Source organism: Microtus oregoni, unplaced genomic scaffold (genome assembly GCF_018167655.1).
Source record: "Microtus oregoni isolate MIOR12 unplaced genomic scaffold, Mior012 000026F_ref0000081, whole genome shotgun sequence".
NCBI lineage: Eukaryota > Metazoa > Chordata > Mammalia > Rodentia > Cricetidae > Microtus > Microtus oregoni.
The window spans coordinates 15,108,522-15,125,149 of NW_024543085.1; positions in this window are offsets into that span (position 1 = coordinate 15,108,522).

Genomic DNA, 16,628 nt, shown 5'->3' on the forward strand with positions numbered 1-16,628 from the left:
TGCACACTCAGTGAAAGTGACAGGTAGAGCCTGCATGGATAGACACTGGCCATGTGTTGTGTGAGATCAGTGAATTACATAGGATAATTATTGAGGAAAACCAGAAGCAGACAGGTAGAGACAAAGACAGAAGGGAGAGATAAAGAGCAAGGCCACTAAGGTAGGAGCTGTGAAAGAAACAGTATTAAACATTGGTTTAACTCTTGAAAACATTCAGGAGGTTAATAATAAGACATATGGCGACACATAGCAGATACCTTTTGCTAAGTATTTCTTTTGGAAATGTTTATGTACTTAGTGCTGGATGGCAGGGTTTCAGTACGCACCCACACTGCTCTCAAATTTGCAGCAATTACCCTGTCTTAACTTGCCAAATGCGTGTGTCACACTGTGTGCCAACATGTCCAGCTTTAGAGATTTAAGTTAAATTTCTAAGATTTATAAATGATGCAATCAAGTAATTAATTTCACAATAATGAATTAATTTATGTAATTTGGTGAGTATGTCAGATATTATTACCACTAGCTGACAGTTGTAGTTTACTGGAACAAGATATAAATATAAGAAATAAACACTTAAAGAATCTGTCGATAACTGTTTTTCTGTCCATTTAGGGGATTCTTTTTTTTATTATTTAAATTTATTTATTTATTAAGGATTTCTTCCTCGTCCCCGCAACCGCTTCCCATTTCCCTCCCCCTCCCCCGATCAAGTCCCCCTCTCTCATCTGCTCGAAGAGCAATCAGGGTTCCCTGACCTGTGGGAAGCCCAAGGACTGCCCACCTCTATCCAGGTCTCGTAAGGTGAGCATCCAAACTGCCTAGGCTCCCACAAAGCCAGTGCGTGCAGTAGGATCAGAAACCCATTGCCATTGATCTTGTGTTCTCCGTAGTCCTCATTGTCCGCTATGTAGGGGATTCTGATATTTAGAATTCCTACAGTTATCTATGGTTGTGGAGATATACTTAATGATACATAAGCCTAGGTTCCAAAGTATTGAGACATTATCTAAAATCCATACCTAAGATCATCATTAGGAGACTGAGTAGTTTTCCCTTGTTTGTTGGGGATATGCTTTACGAATATAGAAGATACTTGAAACCATAGTCTCCACCCAATATACACTGTGATTACTTTTGTTTTTATATAATTTATTTTATTTTTTTAAAAAGTAAACAAACTATCTTTTCTCATTTTACATATCAATCCCAGTTCCCAATCCTTCCCTTCCTCCCATTCCCTCCACTTACTCCTCACCCCAACCCCATCCACTCCTCAGGGAGGGTAAGGCACATTGCTTTGGGGAAGGTGTCCATGGCCCTCCCTACAATATCTAGGCTGAGCAAGGCATCCATCCAAAGAGAATGAGTTACCAAAAAGTCAGTACAAGCAGTAGGGATAAATCCTGGTGGCACCACCAGTGACCCCGAAGTCTCCCCCAGTCATTGAACTGTCACTTACATTCAGAGGGTCTAGCTTGTTCCTATGCTGGTTCCCTCCCTGTCTGGCTGGAGTTGGTGAGCTCTCATTAGCTCAGGTAAACTGTTTCAGTGGGTGTACCCATCATGATCTTGACTTCTTTGCTCATATTCTCACTCCTTCCAGGCTTCAACTGGACTTTGGGAGCTCAGCCCAGTGCTCTGTTGCCTTTGTTTCCGTCAGTTGATGGATGAAGGTCCTCTGGTGACATTAGTCTGACTATAAGGCAAGGCCAGTTTGGGCACCCTCTGTGATTCCTTCTCCCACTTCCTTTTCCCCAGGGCTAGGAAGCAAGCATAAGGCTTCACATATGTAGATAAACTCTCTTCTGAGCTATTCCTCCTAGCTCATTTTTCCGGTGAATATGTTCAAATGATAAAATTTAATTCATTAATTAGATAAGTAAAGTATTGACAACTAATAATATGATGGGATGATTATGTTGATGTAACATAGTAAAGATATATAATGTGTCCTCTCATTTTATTGTGCTGTTTTACCTTGTCAAACCTGTTGTCCCTTCCAAGGGACACTTTGTGGATTCCCTGTGACTGTTGCCATCATTGTAGCTCTTGCACCATGATATGCAGACTATTTAGATAGTGCTGAACTAGCAATGTACTACTTTAATACAATACAGGTGCTAAGGAATATGACTGGGTAGTGAACATAATGTGTTTATGTTGAATAAAGGAATGACTCACGTTTAGGTGAGACAGACACAATGAAAAGAGATTTCATCACACAACTCAGGATGATATGCAACTCAAAACTTATAGACTTTATTTTGCAATTTTTAATTTAGTATTTTCATATTACCAGCTCTAAAAACAACTGTGGATTAGGGAATCTGTTGCATTACTTGAATATGATTACTTAATCTCCCTGATGTGGGAGTGTCATATATCAATCTGTTGATTTCACTGGTTAAGCAATAAAGAAACTGCTAGGCCCATTTGATAGGCCCACCCTTAGGTGGGTGGAGTAAACAGAACGGAAGGCTGGGAGAAAGAAGCTGAGTCAGAGAGTCGCCATGATTTTTCCACTCCAGGCAGACACACGTTAAGATCATTCCTGGTAAGCCAGCTTGTGGGCTACAGCAGATTATTAGAAATGGGCTAGTCCAGGTGCGAGAGCTAGCCTAGAAGAGGCTAGATAGAAATGGGCCAAGCAGTGTTTAAAAGAATACAGTTTCCATGTAATTATTTCGGGTAAAGCTGGCCGTGCGGGCAGCAGGGTGCTGGGAACATAGCCCCGCCACTCCTATTTCAACATCTGCCCCTATGAACGTTTCTCAGAGGTCAATTTAGAGGAAACATTTAGTCATTTTGTAAGAGGATATAAGCATTTATTTGTACATATAACGACGAAAACTGTTTAAGAATCATCTTTTAGAAGCAGGAAGTTGTCACCTTCCTAAGGGCTGGACTACTTGGCAACTTTTTATTTCTAACTAGAAGAGAAACAATGAGTGGAAAAAGTCAAGCAAGAGGCTCAGTGTGGTCCTGGAAATGTGTGAAAGTTCCCTTTTCTCCTTGCTAAAACAAAGCAAAATCAGAGTAAAAGATAGGTAGAGGCGGTAAGCAGTCATCATAGACAGTGTGGGAGTTTCAACAGCCTAGGGAGCTGTCTCATCGTCACATAACATTTAAACTTAAGAGAGAAAAGCTTTCATGAAATACATGACATTACCGACTATCAGCATTTAACGTTAATGGTTAAGCGGGGCTTTGGAGAGCATCGTATGCAATCGTCAGCATTCAGAAACCTTTTACCTGGGACAAAATATGAATCCTTCAATTGGTACCAAATACTGATACTTTTATTTTTCTCAACTCACCTTAACCAGAGGTAGCCAAGAATCCTTTATAAACAGATGAGTCAAGAGAAAGGGGTAAACATTCCAATAAAGGTCAGTTCATTTCTGTTTGTTTTTGACACACCCCATCTTTTAAATGCTTGTCAGTGATTCATTAAAAATGAACTTTAAAATGGAGTTTGGTCTTGTTTAACCCTGTGATAGAAAACGTAGTATGTTAAATTTTTCTAAAAGCATTTCTCACGATGGGCAGAGTTCAATTGTTGTGTCCCATCTCATAGAAAGCCTCCACAGGGCTCAGGGTCTCTAGTACTTTGCTCCTTTCTTGGTTTTCCTCCTTCTTTTACGGTATACTTTTCTTCACTAAATGCCATTTCATTAAGGACTTTATTAACGTCATTCTCTCTGGTTCTTTGTCTTTTTGGACAACCATTCTAGGGTAAGTATTCCTAACCTTACTGTGGTCACCCAAGGGTGATTCCCTGTCTTCAGGTAATGATAAGGCACAGAGAGGCTGCTTTCTGCTCAGAGATGATGCTACGGCTGCAGGATCGACCTATGCCTCTGAATGTAGGTTACAGTTGTGTAGCTTGGTCTGTTTGTGGGACCCCTAGCAGTGGGACCAGTATCTGTCTCTGGCACATGGTCTGGCATTTTGGAACCTATCCTTTATGGTGAGATGCCTCATTAAACCCTGATGTAGTGGGGAGGAGCTTGGCCTTGTCTCAACTTGATATGCCTCGCTTTGTTGACTCCCATGGGAGGCCTTACCCCTTTTGAGGAGTAGATGGGAGGCATAGAAAGGAGTTGGGGGAGGGAATGGGATGAGAAAAGGAAAGGGAAACTGTGATTGGTATGCATAATAAAAATTAAGAAAAAAACAAAACCCAAAAATGGAGGACACACTTGTGAGGAATTCTTTTCTGTTAAACTTGAAGTAGAAAGGTCCACTTCTAATCTTGACCTCTGAGTTAGGAAGACATGCCTTAATCTAGGTATTTCAAACTGGGAAAAGACAGGATTTTAATACGGTTCTCGAGGCAGGAAGAATCACCTTTAATCCGGACCAAACCTTCTGCTAGAAACCTGTATAAGGACACGGAAGGAGGACGCTTTTGCTCTTTGCCTGCTTGCTCTCATGTTGCTTGCATCTCCAGTACTTCATTGGCATTAAAGGTACCCTATTTCAGGATTCCTGTGTATACTGAAGACCAGCTAATACACCCAGCCTTGTAAATTGTGCAAGCAGTAAGACCATGGCTTCAACATCAGGTCCTGCCTCCAGATTCTGTACTGACTTCCTTCGATGATGAACAAGGGTATGAAAGTATACGCTGACTCCTGGTCATCCTGCAGGGGCTATACTGACCGATACCTCCTCTCTCTTCCTATCCCACCCAGCTTACATCCAGAACTCCCCACCCCCTGTCTCCCTCCCTCCCTCCCCTCTTTGGCGGCATAGCACCTCCCAGCTCAGCCTGCTCGGGTGCTGGAACCGAACCAGAATCAGGAGGGCAAAGGGGAGGGCGGTAGTTCCTTTGTCTCCATAGCCTGCCTGCAGCAAGCAGGGTGGGCCCTTTGTTTGCAAGCTACCCAAGCAGCACAGAGATCTGATCTGGACACCAGGAGAACCATCACTGGGGAGTGACATCACTGGGAAGGTACATCAGTGGGCAAGAAGACCTGATCCTGTAAAAGAAGATCCATAGGGGAGCATTAGGAGGAAGAGATGGGCAGGCGCCAATGCAAGAATTCACCCAACAATCTGAAAAGCAACATGAAACCACCAGAACCCAGCGACCTCACAACAGGAGGACATGAACACCTTAATCAAGAAGAAGTAGAAAAAACTGACTTTATGAAAGTGATAGAGGCCCTTAAACAGCATATAAAAAACACCCTTATAGAAATGGATGAGAAGTATAACAGAAAGTTTGAGGAATTGAGTAAATCAGTGAATAATACCCTAGGAAACCAAGGAAAAACAATCAAGCATATAATGGAAACAGTTCAAGACTTGAAAACTGAAATGGAGGCAAAGAAGAAAACACAAACAGCGGGCCAGCTGGACATGGAAAATCTAGGTAAACGAATAGAGACTACAGAAACAAGCATAACCAGCAGAATACAAGAGACAGAAGAAAGAATCTCAGATTCTGAAGATAACATAGAGAAAATAAACGCACTGATCAAAGAAAACAGCAAGTCTAACAAACTCTCATCACAAAACATTCAGGAAATATGGGACACAATAGAAAGACCAAACCTAAGAATAATTGGAGTAGAAGAAGGAGAAGAAGAGAAGCTCAACGGTCCAGAAAATATACTTAATAAAATTATAGAAGAAAACTTTCCCAACCTGAAGAAAGATGTACCTATGGAGGTTCAAGAAGCATACAGAACACCGAATAGGCTGGATCAAAAAAAAAAAAACAAAAAAAAAAAACAAAAAAACATCCCCTCGCCATATAATAATCAAAACAAAGCATACAGAATAAAGAAAGAATATTAAGAGCCGCAAAGGAAAAAGGCCACGTTACTTATAAAGGTAAACCTATCAGACTTACACCTGACTTCTCTATGGAAACCATGAAAGCCAGAAGGTCCTGGATAGATGTACTGCAAAAACTAAGAGACCATGGATGCAAGCCCAGACTACTATACCCAGCCAAGCTTTCATTCACTATAAATGGAGAAAACAAAATTTTCCAGGATAAAAACAAATTTAAACAATACGCAGCACAAATCCAGCCTTACAGAAAATAATAAAAGGAAAATCACTAACCAAGGAGTCCAACAATGACCACAATAACTCAGACATCTAGAGACCCTTCACCAGCACAACTCAAAGAAGGGAAACACACAAACCCTACTACTAAAAAAGTGACCGGAGTTAACAACCACTGGTCATTAATATCACTTAATGTCAATGGGCTCAACTCACCTATAAAAAGGCAGAGGCTAAGAGATTGGATACGAAAACAGGATCCAACATTCTGCTGTTTACAAGAAACACCTCAACCACAAAGACAGGCACTTACTCAGAGTAAAGGGCTGGGAAAAGGCTTATCAAGCAAATGGACCTAAGAAACAAGCAGGTGTGGCCATAGTAATTTCTAACAAAACTGACTTCAAACTTAAATCAATCAGAAGAGATGAAGAGGGACATTTTATACTCATAACAGGAACAATTCATCAGGATGAAGTCTCAATCCTGAATATCTATGCCCCTAATATAAAAGCACCCACGTATGTAAAAGAAACATTACTAAAATTCAAGGCAGCCATCAAACTGCACACACTAATAGTAGGAGACTTAAACATTCCTCTCTCACCAATGGACAGGTCAATCAGACAGAAACCTAACGGAGAAATTAGAGAATTAATGGAGGTAATGAAGCAAATGGACTTAACAGACATCTATAGATTATTCCACCCAAAGAGGAAAGAATATACCTTCTTCTCTGCAGCTCATGGAACCTTCTCGAAAATTCACCACATATTCAGTAACAAACTTACACAGTTACAAAAAAATATTAGTAACCACCTGTGTCTTATCAGATCACCATGGATTAAAGTTAGAATTCAACAACAGTGCTACCCCCAGAAAGCCTACAAACTCATGGAAACTGAACAGTCAACTACTGAACCATACCTGGATTAAGGAAGAAATAAAGAAAGAAATTAAAGTCTTCCTTGAATTCAATGAAAATAAAGAAACAACATACTCGAACTTATGTGAAACTATGAAAGCAGTCCTGAGAGGAAAATTCATAGCACTAAGTGCCCACTTAAAGAAAACAGAGAAAGCACATATTGTAGACTTAACAGCCCACCTGAAAGCTCATGAAAAAAAAAAAAGAAGCAGATTCACGTAGGAGGAGTAGAAGACTGGAAATAATCAAACTGAGGGCTGAAATCAACAAAATAGAAACACAGAAAACAATCCAAAGAATCAATGAAACAAAAAGTTGGTTCCTGGAGAAAATCAACAAGATTGATAAACCCCTATCCAAACTAATCAAACGGCAGAGAGAGAATACGCAAATTAATAAGATCAGAAATGAAAAGGGGGATATAACCGCAGACACAGAGGAAATTCAGAGAATCATTAGATCTTACTACAAAAGCCTGTATAGGATAAAACTGGAAAATGTAAAAGAAATGGACAATTTTTTAGATAAATACCATATACCAAAGTTAAACCAGGACCAGGTGAACAATCTAAACCGACCTGTTAGTAGCGAAGAATTAGAAGCTGTTATCAAAAACCTCCCTACCAAAAAAAGCCCAGGACCAGATGGTTTCAATGCGGAATTCTACCAGAACTTCCAAGAAGAGCTAATACCTATACTCCTTAATGCATTCCACAATATAGAAACAGAAGGGTCATTACCAAATTCCTTTTTTTTTTTTACCAGTGGAAGAATATTTAGTTTACCAGTAACATGAATTTTCCAAACTAGGAGAGGAAAATTTTAAAGTATATCCTGTTTTTTTTCCATTTAGTTTAAGTTCTTTTTTTTTAAATTTATTTATTTATTAAGGATTTCTGCCTCCTCCCGGCAACCGCTTCCCACACACTGAAACAATGGGGATGTTCTGTCGGGAACTCACCAAGGCCAGCTGGCCTAGGTCTGAACAAACATGGGATAAATCCGGACTAGCTGAACATAGCGGACAATGAGGAATACTGAGAACTCAAGAACAATCGCAGTGGGTTTTTGATCCTACTGCATGTACTGGCTTTGGGGGAGCCTAGGCAGTTTGGATGCTCACCTTACTAGACCTGGATAGAGGTGGGCAGTCCTTGGGCTTCCCACAGGTCAGGGAACCCTGATTGCTCTTCGAGCAGATGAGGGAGGGGGACTTGATCGGGGGAGGGGGAGGGAAATGGGTACCAAATTCCTTTTATGAAGCTACAGTCACTCTGACACCAAAACCACACAAAGACTCAACCAGGAAAGAGAATTACAGGCCAATCTCACTCAGGAACATCGACGCAAAAATCCTCAACAAAATACTGGCAAACCAAATCCAAGAACACATCCGAATAATTATTCATTATGATCAAGTAGGCTTCATCCCAGAGATGCAGGGCTGGTTCAACATACGAAAATCTATCAATGTAATCCATCATATAAATAAACTGAAAGAAAAAAAAAAACATATGATCATTTCATTAGATGCTGAAAAAGCTTTTGACAAAATTCAACATCCCTTTATGATAAAAGTCTTGGAGAGATTAGGGATACAAGGGTCATACCTAAATATAATAAAAGCTATATACAGCAAGCCGACAGCTAACATCAAATTAAACGGAGAGAAACTCAAAGCCATCCTGCTAAACTCAGGAACACAACAAAGCTGTCCACTCTCTCCATACCTCTTCAATATAGTGCTTGAAGTTCTAGCAATAGCAATAAGACAACATAATGGGATCAAGGGGATTCGAATTGGAAAGGAAGAAGTGAAACTTTCGTTATTTGCAGATGATATGATAGTGTACATAAGCGACCCCCAAAACTCCATCAAAGAACTTTTACAGCTGATAAACAGCTTTGGTAATGTGGCAGGATACAAGATCAACTCCAAAAAATCAGTCGTCCTCTTATACACAAAGAATATGGAAGGAGAGAGGGAAATCAGAGAAGCTTCACCTTTCACGATAGCCACAAACAGCATAAAATATCTTGGGGTAAATCTAACCAAGGAGGCTGGGAGGAGGCGGATACTTTTTTTTTCCTTTTCTCAATAAAAAATATAAAAAAAAAGAAAAAAAGAAAGTATACGCCAAATAAATCCTTTCTTTTTAGTCATGTTGTTTCATCACAGCAAGAGAAACACAAACTAAGCCACTTCCCTAACTTGAAGGTTGGGTGCCCTCATTTGTATCATTAGTTACGTGTTCTGCTAGCTTATTCTATGCAGAAACCCTTTCCAGCTCTCCAATAGATACATTTTAGAATTTCTGTTATTATTATTTTTATTATACAAAATATAGGAGACTAGGAGAGAAACATCATTCTCCTGAATTTCTTGTCCTATCTCATAAAACGTCTGAAAGTAAATTCGAATTAAATTATTCACAGAATAATTTCAGAGAAACTGGCAGAGAAAACACTGATTATCAAAATAATGACTTCTCTTGAGTTAAAATGACATTATAACCCATTTTTCTCCTTTGCTCTTATTCTTATTTACAGAGTTCATTTTTTTTTTATTTCTCTGTGGGGTTAAAACAAAACTCACCTCACCATCTCTTTCTACAGTTCACACAGTACTAAGTTTGTCCTTCTTCAGATTAAAGTTTTATGGGAATAAAAGTTGCATGTGGCTTAGCAAATACTTACTTTCTCTCCTAACCTCTTTTTATTCCACACCAACTTAGCTTATTGTTGGCGGGGGCTGCTTGTTTATTTCCCAGTCACCCAGACCTGAAATAATTACACTGAAACTATATTAATTGCAACACTGCTTGGCCTATTAGCTTAAGAGTCTTATTAACTAACTCTTACATCTTAAATGAGCCCATTCCTAGTATTTTGTATTTTACCATGAGGCTCGCGGTTTACTGGTAGGGTTCCAGGTTCTGTCTCCTTCAGCAGCTACATGGCGTCTGCCTGACTCCACCTACTCTCTCTCTCTCCATTTCTGTTCAGATTTCCCACCTGGCTTTACTCTGTCAAATCATTTGCTGAAAGCAGCTTCTTTGTTAACCAATGGCAATAAAACATATTCACAGACTACAGGGGGAAATCCCACATTAGCTTGTGACTTGCCATCACCCAAGGCAGTATGAGTGGAAACACACGTTTTCTTTTGGCTCCTAGAGGTCCATGATCCTCCTGCTCATGACTTTTCCAAGAATAAAATAGTAATTGTTACCATGGGTCCCAGCATAATAGTGAATTATGGGTTTCACAAAGGGTCTTACACATCGTACAGATCTCAATTCAAGATTAGAAGATATCAGGAGTACACATGTGCCTACCAGAACCATGGCCAGCACCCAGAAGCACAAAGCGAATGCCTCTTACTCATTGAGACTCTAGAATTGTTTATTGCCATCACAGCAAGATGAGTAATCCCTGGAGGAGAGAGTCAGAGCTATCCTGCTGTTTGATTGCACAGCAACACAGCACCGAGGAGAGAGACGCTCCTTGTTTCCTACCTGCGTTTCAGAGCCTTCTCATCATGGACTTGTCACACAGTATCCTCACCAGTGTCTTTTACCATGAGGTGGAAACTTGCAAGAGCTTGTCAGGGCTACAAATGCATCTCATTTGCAGTGGGTTGCCCATGTGCAGCCTGGTGAAACAAGGACCTCCCTCACAAAAGATACCTTTAACAGAGCAAGAGGAAGAAACTTCTAAAACATGTTATATAACATATGCATTTCATAACATATACACAATATGCGTTATATAATAGCTTTTATTCTGTTGTCTTTTCTGGGAAGCAAATGATTCCTTTGCATATTATCACCTTTTTGTCTTAAAAGTAGCACCTTCTAAAGGAGTTGTATAACCGAGGAGTTTGCCTGGTTCCTGTAGCAAAATATAGTGGTTTTGAGCAGCACTAATTGTCTTCTAGGCTTTCTGGGGAAGCTACTTACAACTGGGTCTGCTACTAAAAGTGAGTTATTGCTCATGCTGGTATGGACTTTATAGTGATACAGCTGCCTTTGATTCACTTAAGTTAAGTCACCACTTGCCTGTGCTCCTGCAAGCAAATTCAGTAAAACCATTTGTTCACCAAGTTGGACTCAGGTGGCACTATTTCTATTGCCATTAGTGAGTAGACATTTGTTCATGACTTCTTAGAAAAAGTATGAAAAATGTTTAGGTGCTTCCATATTTCTTGCCTGTTGATTCTGAAAACCACATCTCTGATCTGAACTTCTGTGGACAGATTTCTTTTGGCTCTCTTACACCCCCTCCTTCACTTATAAGGCTGTACTAATATTAGATCCTTGTGGATTACCCAGAATCCAAAGACTCTTCATGTTACACCATCAAGCCCCTTCATGTTACACCATCAAGCCCCTTCATGTTACACCATCAAGCCCCTTCATGTTACACCGTCAAGCCCCTTCATGTTACACCGTCAAGCCCCTTCATGTTACACCATCAAGCCCCTTTCACCAGGAAAAGCAGCATTAGCACATTAGTGTGTGGATGGATTTGGGAACCATTATTTTTCCTACAGTAGAAGTGTATTAGTTAGGGTTTATATTGCTGTGACAAAGAGAAGGGGGGGAGAGGAGAAGAAAGGAGAAGATTAGGAATGACCCCATCTTTTGATGAGTTTTTTGAAACCTATAAGACATACTTCAGCAACTCAGCTCCTCCAACAAGGCCATACCTCCTAATATTTCCCAAACAGATCTACTGACCAAGCATTCAAATAAATGTACCTATGGAATCATTCTTCTTCAAACCACTACAAGGAATCTGTTGGGGGGAATTATTTATCAGTTGAAAATTTTAATTTGAAGTAATATCAATCTTACAGAAAAGTTGTCAGCACAAATACTTACATTTTTTAGAATTAACTATGAAAGCCAACATTACATTTGAGACATCCATATATAATTTTACCAGGTATATCCACAGCATAGCCATATAAATCATTGAGTTAATGCTAGTGTAATTTTGACATGGACCATTCAGATTTCATTCACATTCTTCCAAAACCTTTACTATGCCTTGCACTTTATTTTATCCTGTCTTCATTATCCTTTATAGCAAAGCGTTCAGATGTTGCTAATGTTTGTCACGGGTCTTTCACTTTCTGGTGGATTCTTTTTGGCTAATGATGGTTCTGTTGTTTGATAGGAAGTCTTTGTAATTGAGTTTAATTGTGCCCTGTAATTTTATCTTTATTGTGTGACTCTGGTGCTGTACTTTATCTGGATTATGGTTTCCTGATTTCATTTATGTGTTTCTGATTCCACACCCCAGAAATGCGCACCCACATATTCATTTGCCGTAGTTTAATGTCTTGTGAGAGAATGGAGTAAATAGGTCAAAATTTGTAGATTATGAATGAAGTCTTGTCCTCATGGTTCTCTGTTTCTCCACTCTTTGGGAAGTGCCTTTTATATTCCTTTCATTAGGTAGAGGATGGGCAGCTTTAACTCACAGGTTCAGCTGCAGAGGATGGTTTTACATTAAAGCTTTGCATGTTTGGAAATATTCCTGGATTATCTTTTTTAGGGATACCTGTGTCTAGAGCACTTTTTCTTATATTTGCATATTTAGATATTTTCTGTAGTCTTGGAGTTAATTTTTCTTTGTTTCTGTTTTTAATTATTATGTACTGCAGCCACTTCTCAGTGCTGTCAAGTCGATGTTCCGAAATGTGTATTCTAAGTCCTGGTATTTCGATCTTATGTAAGCTCTATAATGGTGGAAGTTTCAGTTCTCGGATAGGTTGCTTCACCTGGTCATGTCATGTTTTTCTAATTCTCTATTCTACAATCCTGGTTTTGAGGAATTGTTTTGCTTGACACTTGGTATTTTGTATCCAGTAGTAGCACTAATGTGAGGAACATCTGCCTCTCCTGTGTTTATTCTCTAAATTGTGTTCATACAAACTGTCCTTTTGCGTGCTAACTTCAATCTTTGTTTATTCACCATGCTTATTTGTAGGGAGTGACGTACAATACCCTGTGGTAGCTGACACTCTTTGTCTCTAGCTCTAGATGGCAGTTGTTCTCAGGCCATATATTAAACCTTTGCTTTTGTTCTTTGTTTCTACTCAGATAACCCAGGAAGGATTTGCTTTATCTCCCACCTTTTCTCCCTTCATACTTCCATCCTTTCTCTGCCCAGCTTTCTCTTGTCTAGTTTCTGGTTCATAAACACTGTAAGGTGACAGTAATGGGGAAGTTGTGTTCCTGGATAAAGATTTGAGGTGCCTTAGGCTAGTTTATTTGATTTGTTAAATAAAAAAAACCCTACCTTTTCTTTATAACAAAATTGATAAAAACATTTGGTCAAAAATCTGCTTCCTGGAGTAACTGTTCGCCATCTAGTGGACAAGCCCAGTGCTGCTTCATTTGGAGAGAAGAGGACCCTGTAGGAGTCGCACAGAGACATACCGAAAGTGAACAGAGATAGCCTCAGCCAGTGTGTGCCAGATCAGCTTACATAGGATTACATTACTTCATCTCTATTTTGATTATTTCTTACAGACTGACATTAGAGACCTGACTTTATCATAAATAAACAAACCGTCCTGCTCTTAGCCATGTGGTGTTTAAGATCCACAGTTGAAACTAATTTGCTAAGTTTTATTCTTTGCTTACACTGGAGCTATGTCCTGAAAACAAACAGATTGGAATGTCATGATCTGAAACTGTATTTAACATGTTTCTGCCATCAAATATAGTTTAGCAAGGCAGCTGTTCTCTCTGTGATCTCATGGCTGCCTGGGTGTCTTACTTTCATGGTCCAACTTTCCATGACAAAGGAAAGCCTTTCCCTTGCTTACACTGGAGGAGAGAGCTATGATGTCTCCCGTGATGTGATGGTGTCATCTTTGTCTAGGATACATGAAGTCTGGATTTACCTCAAGCCTTGAAAAAGGAAGCTGAGGCAGAATTCTAAAAAATTACCTAGTTTTTTTTTAAATTACACATTCTAAAAGTTTCTGCAGTGAATTTTAAAAGTTATAACCGAGCGCTAGAGAAATGGCTCAGCACTTCAGAGCACTCATTGCACTGCTACAGGAGCAGGGTTTGAATCCAAGAACCCACTGACTGGCTCACAACTGTCTGCAACTATAGCTTTCCCTAAAGCTCCTGACCTCCTCAGACACCAGGCAGGTGAATGAAAATATATATGCAGGCAACACACCCATACATCTAAAGCAAAATTAATTCTTTAAAAAAGTTACAGCTGAGATTTTTTTAGAAGCATCAATACATTGCTGTGTTTCTTGCATATAATTTCTGCCTTGCTTTTGCATGATAAAGGTTATATGTTCTCACACTCATTTTATTTTGGACAGAGTCTTCCTATGCAGTTGAAGTTGATCTGAAATTCAATATATAGCTCAGGCTGGCCGCAGACTCTATTCTCTTGCCTACCCCTTCCACGTTCTGGTACTATAAGCAAGCAATGAACCACCATACCTGGCATTTTATGGCTCAAATATACCTAACTTAAAAAAATACTGTGAAGGAAATCTGTGAAGTTGTCGGTAATTGAAGCCCATACATATTTATAAATCCTGATTTCAATTATATTCTTAGCAGCCTTCTCATTATCTGTTTCATAGAATTTCTAAAAAGTAGTTGGGGTTTAATTACCTGGAAGATTTTCATCCTTTCTATTTCTTTGTCAAAGCTTCGAAAACGGGGCTCAGTGGTTAAGAGCATTGCCTGCTCTTCCAACGGTCCTGAGTTCAATTCCCAGCAACCACATGGTGACTCACAACCATCTGTAATGAGGTCTGGTGCCCTCTTCTGGCTTTCAGGCATACACAGAGACAGAACATTGCATACATAATAAATAAATAAATACTTTTAAAAAAAGCTTCAAAAACTAGGCAGCACTATGCTTGATAGTGTGCTTGGCTGTGTCTTTGTTTCTGACTTTGATTTTGGGGTGCAGCATATGGAATGAAGTAGTAAGCGAACCCTCAGTGGACATAATGGTTGCATATAAGTAGATATTGGCTTTTAACCACTGAAGTTCATAAAATATAAAATAAAGTATTATTTCTAATAATATTTATCTTAATAAATTGTACATTGCCCCGAGCTTTGTATGAGTAAAATCAAAAGTAAGCATGTACGGCAAGAATATACTTCTGGTTCCCTCCTCGTTTTAGAGATACTCGTAGTGAATGAGAAGTAAGATTTAGTATCATGGAGTCAGTTCCCATTATTTTGAAATAACTAATTAAACTGATAGTTAGATACTTATATAAAAAGAAAAAGAAAAACAATTCATTGAGTGTGTATTTATCAGTGTGTGGCATACACACATTGTGTGCAAATGCATGTATTTGTGTGTGTGTGCGTGTGTGTGCATGTGTGTGCGTGCATGTGTGTGTGTGTGTAGGCAGCAGAGGACATCTTATGTCTTGTCACCACTCTGCAGCCTTTCAGCTGTTTTGTTCAGGCAGCAGGACTGCTGACCACGGCAATCTCCAGTCCTCCTCCTGTCTTTGTCCCCAACACTGCGGGGCTTGCAGGTGCATGTCTGACACTGCCCATATTTCTATGTGGATGCTTGGATTAAAACTCAGCTCCTCATGCCTTCAAAGAATGCTGAGCTATTTTTCCAGCCCCACAATAATTCATTCCTTTTCACGTGATCTGGAATTGCTAGTTAGAAATATATCAAGATATATATTTTTCTGAAGAGTTGTACTGCAAATCTATCTGTAGTTATCTTCTTATCTGTATTTGTTGTGGTAAAAATCTTATATGTATACCACCAAAATCATGATACATTTGCAAATGATAATGCTAAGTATACATTTATTCAAATTTAAAGATCCTAAATAGTCTTTGAATTAAGTCTTTGTGTGTCAAAAGGCAGAAGATGTCCTGGGAATGAAGAAAGTTTTTCTAGAAAATAACTCAACTTTTGAAAGAAAAAGCCAAACTATAATTATACATCTGTTTAATATGTATCAAAGATGGATATAAAACTGTCATTTTTATTTTTGTTTATTTTTAACTCATACAATACACCCTAACAGCAGCTTCCTCCCCGCCCCTCTTCCCATATCTAGTCTCCACCTCCACATCGACCCCCAGAACAAAAAAAAAAAACCCTTCCAGGGACACCAAACAAATACATCAAGAAACAAGAAATCTAGGAACATGAATTATAAGCTCAATGTCCTTTATTTATGGCTAGAAACCAAATATGAGTGAGTACATCCCATGTTCCTCTTTTTGGGAGGTCTGAAAAAGCATGGGATAAATCCGGACTAGCTGAACATAGCAGACAATGAGGAATACTGAGAATTCAAGAACAATTGCAGTGGGTTTTTGACCCTACTGCACGTACTGGCTTTGTGGGAGCCTAGGCAGTTTGAATGCTCACCTTACGAGGCCTGGATAGAGGTGGGCAGTCCTTGGGCTTCCCACAGGTCAGGGAACCCTGATTGCTCTTCGAGCAGATGAGGGAGGGGGACTTGATCGGGGGAGGGGGAGGGAAATGGGAGGCGGTGGCGGGGAGGAGGCAGAAATCCTTAATAAATAAATAAATTAAAAAAAAATAAAAAAAATAAATAAATAAATAAATAAAAAATAAAAAAAAAAGAAACAAGAAATCACAAACTGTCACATCAAGGCTGGGG